The 6,390-nt window shown below is 46.3% G+C and overlaps 1 protein-coding gene across 1 annotated transcript in view; it reads right to left on the reverse strand.

Moving 5' to 3' along the window:
* TTC34 (tetratricopeptide repeat domain 34) overlaps nt 1-6,084 on the reverse strand; it is a 66,492-nt gene extending 60,408 nt beyond the window's left edge. The window contains exon 1 of the mRNA XM_030222151.1: nt 5,846-6,084. The gene's annotated coding sequence lies outside the window, so the exon portion shown is untranslated. The remainder of the gene's footprint in view (nt 1-5,845) is intronic.
* Nucleotides 6,085-6,390: the final 306 nt, after the last annotated feature.

Genomic DNA, 6,390 nt, shown 5'->3' on the forward strand with positions numbered 1-6,390 from the left:
AAGCAGTTAACGCATTAATTAAGTCAATCGCGTACCTATCTTATATAGCACCTGGGGTGGAGCGCACACCCCTCTCCCAGGCAGAACACGCATACCACCCCGGGCATGGTAAACACCTTCCCTGTGTGGAGCACAACCCCTCCTCCAATCAAGGGGATGTGCAGAGCAGGCATGCGGCTGTCAGCTCTGCCGGTCCCCTGCCCCCTGTGATGTCAATGTCCAGTTCTGGGGCAGGGGACCGGCAGAGCCGACAGCTGTGTGCCTGCTCTGTGCACTTCCTTGCTGTCGGCACCTGGGGCGGACCACCCCGCCCTAGGTACGCTAGAGAATTAGGGTGCACAACTGTGGCATAACCGGGCACGCTAATTTACATGTTAACTGCATGCTGCGTTAGAGAGCAGGAACTGGGTGAGCTGTGGACAGAGAAGTGGGATGGACTGCAAATGGCACTTAGTGCATGCTGCTTACCGCTCATTAGCTGTCACTTGTGCGGTTAGCTTGGATGCCCTCAGGGCCACCGAGAGACTGGGCCAGGCCCAGGGCAAAGCCACCCCCGGGGCCCCGCCCACGCCGCTGCCACCCCCGATGTTGATGTCATTGCCGCTCCCCCTCCACCCGCCCCCTCTGTCCACCACCGGGCTGGGCCCCCCCTGAATTCAAATCATAGCGCCTTACCTCGACCTCACTCCATGTGAAAGCGGAGCAGCAGCAGTCTGCAAATTGCCTCCCTTTGGGCCTTCCCTCCCTGTGTCCCGCCCTTGCGCAAGTTATGTCAGACAAAGGCGGGACACAGGGAGGGAAGGCCCAAAGGGAGGCAATCTGCAGACTGCCGCTGCTGCGCTTCTTTCACACGGAGTGAGGTCGAGGTGAGGTGCTATGATTTGAATTCAGGGGGGCCCGGCCCAGTGGTGGATGGAGGGGGGTGGGTGGAGGGTACTGTGGCGCCAGGCCCCCCCTGGAGGCCTGGGCCCGGGGAAGTTTGTCCCCCCTGCCCCCCCTCTCGGCAGCCCTGGATGTCAACGCCTTCCAAAGAGGAGGCACTGAGGGGGAAATTTTAGAAATGGCGTGCATAATCTGGCACCAAAGAAAATTGGCGCTAAACAGTATGCTATAATGGACCCAATGTTGGTGTCCTTTGTAGATTAGTATTGGGATTCCCTTTCAACTTTGGGCATGCACAGTTACACCAACTGAAACCAGAAGTAAATCCTGGCATGCAAGTTGGGTGCAGATCCCCTGAATTTATTTATTTATTTATTATTACATTTGTACCCCGCGCTTTCCCACTCAAAGCAGGTTCAATGCGGCTTACATAATAATATGGATTACAGAGTATCGATAGAGAAAATATTAGTTAATTATAGCAGAGTAATAAAAAGAGATAGGTAGGTAGAGATGGGGAAGGGTGAAGGGAGTATGAGAGGTATGAGCAAGGGGTAGAGGGGTAGAGGAGGAGGGGTAGAGGAGACGAGAGGGGGATGGAATGCGGGAAAAGCATAGGGAAATATGGTGGGAGATGTAGTCTGAGTCATTGTCGTTGTCTTCTGGATATGTGTTGGGTAGATGGGTTCATAGATTAGATTGGGTCATTTGAGTAGGTTTGCTTGAACAGATGGGTTTTTAGTGATTTCCGGAAGGGTAGATAGTCACTGATTGATCGGATGGGTCTGGGGAGGGCATTCCAGAGTAGGCTGCCTAAGAAGGAGAAGTTGGATCCATAATAAGTTTTGTACTTCAGTCCTTTGCAATTGGGGTAATGTAGGTTGAGGTAAGTTCGCGAAGTATCAGACATATTTCTATAATGAATTCTATAACACTGTGTGCATTTTAAGGGAACAACCCTGGCCCACCCAAGTCCCCTTTGCATATCCACATGGAAATACTTAGCCCCCCAGATATTCATAAGATCCTGGCCGGTTAAATGCCCCATAATTGGCTATCCACAAATTTTCAGAGGGACATGACCGGCGATGACCCACTGAAAATTCGCAGTTGGCGGCTGGCAAATGGCCGGCTATATCACGCGATATAACCTGCTACCAGTCGATTTTCAGCATGAGTTTGGTGGCCATATTTGGTCGCTTCAGTACCAGGAATATCTTTGGCTGGTTCAAACTTAACCGGCCAGTGCTGAGTATCAACTTGGCCGGTTAAATTTGAGTGGAGGAGTGGCCTAGTGGTTAGGGTGGTGGACTTTGGTCCTGGGGAACTGAGGAACTGAGTTCAATTCCCGGCACAGGCAGCTCCTTGTGACTCTGGGCAAGTCACTTAACCCTCCATTGCTTGCCGCATAGAGCCTGCCATGAGTGAGAAAGTGCGGGGTACAAATGTAACAACAAAAAAAAAACAGGCCAAAAATAAACTGGATATTCAATGGCGGTCACCAGAAATGGCCTGCCATTGAATCTCCGGTAGCCAGGCTAACTCCCGCAGTCTGAATATCAGGCTCCCAGACACTATTATATAAATGGGCGCATATGTTTTCACCTGGATCTGCTGCTTCTTCCCTGTTTTGGCGCCATGCATCTGTTAGAACACTTTTTGCATGGAAAATTTGGCATGGAAGTAACGCCTAAGTTTCTAAAGTGGTCTCAAATGTCTTTAATTCACTTTGGAAACTAAAGAGATTTTTTCACTAAATCAGTCTTTCATACTTTCGGTTCAATCCCTAGTACTAACAAAATTCGACTACTGCAACTCCATTTATACAGGAATTAAAGGCGGCCTTATCCAAAAATTACAAACTGCTCAAAATACCACTGCACGCCTCATATATACATCACCTTGCTTCGTCAAAGCAACTCCTCTTCTATATAACCTACACTGGTTACCAGTAAAAGATAGAATATCTTTCAAGTTCTGTGTTTTTATTCATCAAATTCTATATGGTTCTTCTCCATCATATATGAACAATCTCATTGAATTACCTCCACGTAATACCATATCATTATCCAGAGAATATCTCATTCTGCATTTCCCTATTTGTAGGAATGTAATCTATAAAACAATCCACAATGCCAGTTTCTCATATCAAGGTATTAAAATTTGGAATTCTCTACCAAAAATAATTAAATGTCCTTCAGAAACCTACTGGAAACTCATTTTTTTCAATTTAGCCTTTCAGAAAACAAAGAATTCTATTTGAACATTATCCATTCATGCAATTAATTTCACTTCTTCTTTCCTCCCTATTCCTTATTAGCCCTAATTATACCCATATTTATTCATCTTCATTTCTTTGTTTACAAAATTAATTATGATTTAATCTTCTCTATCCATCTACCCTTAAGAACAGTTGCATCCAGGTTAATTCACCACATATTTATTTATTGAGATTAACCCAAGGCGGTGTACAGGAGGTACACCGCCAATCACTGCATGGGCAGAAGAAAGGATATCCAGTCACCACATGGCAGACACTTGTGAGGAGACTGGAGGAAAGGAAGCCTCAGGAGGGAGGATTCTGGGGTCTGGATAGGGAGAGGGCTGCAGAGAGGGAAGGAGGATTCTGGGGTCTGGCTGGAGAGAGGGCTGGGGACAGTGTGGGAGGATTCTGGGATTTGGCTGGGGATCAGGCTAGACAGGGTTGTGGGGTCTGACTGGGGAGAGGGCTGGAGACAAGGAAGGAGGGTTCTGGGGTCTGGCTGAGGAAAGGACTGGAGACAGGGAGGATTCTGGGATTTGGCTGAGGATCAGGCTAGAGTCAAGGGTTGTGGGGTCTGACTGGGGAGATGGCTGGAGACAAGGAAGGAGGGTTCTAGGGTCAAATTGAGGAGAGGGCTGGAGACAGGGAGGGAAGATTCTGGGGTCTGGTTCGAGAGAGGGCTGGAGATAGGGTGGGAGAATTGTGCGTATGTGTGTGACCTTTCCTATTTTAAATGGAGTTCTTTTCTGTTTCTATTTTGGCTTTACTTTTTAGTCTTATTGTTCACAGCAAAAGCGTTATTTCAAATTCCAAATAAACATAAATGTATACATGTATCTGAATGTTGTTCTGCGCAAGAAATGTTTGTGTGGCTGATATTTATCCACAGAATAACATTCCGGCACATGCGCAGATGGATGCTGACACTTTCATTTTGCTCGGATATGTGCACAGTACTAGCTGTCCTTGGTGCAGTATCTTGTGTACATGTATCTGGTCAGCTTACCCTAATTAATTGCATATGTTCTGCATGCTTCAAATGGAATATCATTAGCTTACTACAGTGGATCTCAAACCTGGTCCTGGAGGAACGCCAGCCAGTCAAGTTTTCAGGATATTCACAATGAATATTCTCTCGCATGGAATATTCATTGTGAATATCCTGAAAACCTGACTGGCTGGGGTGCCTCCAGGACCAGGTTTGGGGAGCACTGGCTTACTACATTGGTGGGCAAAACTTTCTTCTTATATTTATGTTAGAAAAGCCATGCGCTCAGTTATGAGCAAACGCCGCTAACATTCTGCATTGGCCCTTCAGTGATTTTGGTTCATAATTTTTCACATGCAATTAAACATAAGCTGGTTTAATTGCATGTGAAAAGTTATGAACCAAAATTGTAGCTATCTATGGTTACACAATGTATAGCGAACAGAAAGATTTATTCCAGGGATTTACTTTTTTAAATTCCCAAACATAAATATAAGTACATAAGTATTGCCATACTGGGAAAGACCAAAGGTCCATTGAGCCCAGCATCCTGTTTTCAACAGTGGCAAATCCAGATCACAAATACCTGGCAAGATCCCAAAAAAGTACAAACCATTTTATACTGCTTATCCCAGAAATAGTAGAATTTCCCCAAGTCCATGGACTTTTCCTTTAGGAAGCCGCCCAAACCTTTTTTAAACTCCGCTAAGCTAACTGCCTTTACCACATTCTCTGGCAACGAATTCCAGAGTTTAATTTGAGTGAAGAAAAATTTTCTCCGATTTGTTTTAAATTTACTACATTGTAGCTTCATCGCATGCCCCCTAGACCTAGTATTTTTGGAAAGCGTAAACAGATGCTTCACGTCTATTATATATTATATTACTAGTGTTCAATTTCACCAATGGTCACCAATGATCTCAACCTGAAAGTTACTACATCCTAATTTCTCCTATTTGCCTAGAACTGTTAGTTTGGGGATTGAAACATTTTAAACATCATCTTTTTCTCTTCTTCTTCTTTGCCTGCTTTCCTCCTACCCTTGCTGCCAAAGCTCTCTCCCTGCCTGAGCTGCAAAATCCAGACACACTAGTAGCTTTTTACAATGTGTCATCATAGTTTGAGGATAGCAAATGTTTTAAGAGTAATCATGCCGCTTGTCAGTAACTCATGATGCACGAGTTGGTCTGGTCCCTCAGGGGACAGATTTATTATCACACCACACAAAATGAAATATACGGATATATGCACCTAACAGAATAACTGATGGGTTTTTTCCCCTTCTTTCCTCCCCTTATATCAATGATACGGAAACATATACTATGGACCCCACAGCCGGGTTTTCAGGATACCCACCATGTGTATGCATGAGATAACTTTGCACATGAGTCTCCAATACATAGAAAAAATATTTCATGCATCTTGATTGTGAGTATCCTGGAATGCTAACTGGATGTGGGCCCAATAAGACTGATTTGGATTACCAGATGGCTCCAGGCTGTCAGAGTTCGGCAGAGCCGGTTCTTGTTTCCCCCCCACACCACGTTTATGGACCTGTTCCTGTTTTCTTATCTGCAGGACAAGAAACACAGGTTTGCAAGGGACAAACCCAGGACTGGCACAGCTTGTCTTGAGGATCTGGAGCCACCTGAAGACGTCCCTTTAAGAGACGACTAAGCTTAATCCGCAGCTGCTACCGGTAGAGAACTCACGTCTGAATTGCGGCTGACCAGTCCCAACCTCTCGCCCCTTTTCTCGCTGCTTGGGTTCTTTGAGTTGGTGCTCCAGTGGCAACTTGGACTCATTGATCATTTTCCCTGCCCCGTGGAAGTGGCAGTCTGGGGGGGACGTGCTCTCTCGATTCCTGCAGGACTCAGGAGCCTCTTCCGAGCAGCTAGAAGGCGGATCGGTGACAGCACCGACCACATGTCGCCTAGTTTCCCTGGTGACAGTAAACACTGAACCCAAGCTTTTTGCATCAGTCTGTCCCCTGGAGGCAGAGGGCCTCCTGCAGCTCTGCCCTCTCCCTTGAAAAGATAATGAGGTAAACAGATGAGCCGGCCAGAGTAACAATGGGAGAAGCGAAATGTTCCATGGCTGGGCATTGTGGCATTCTCACTTTGTCAGACTTTCCATGGGAAAAGGGCTAAGCGCAGGATATGCACACATCAGGACGCTGTGCACAAAGAACCCTGAACAAAGACAGTGCAATTTCTCACACCAAAGCCCATGGAGGTGTGTTACTGTCGTCCTATTC

Source organism: Microcaecilia unicolor, chromosome 13 (assembly GCF_901765095.1).
Source record: "Microcaecilia unicolor chromosome 13, aMicUni1.1, whole genome shotgun sequence".
NCBI classification, from domain to species: Eukaryota; Metazoa; Chordata; class Amphibia; order Gymnophiona; family Siphonopidae; genus Microcaecilia; species Microcaecilia unicolor.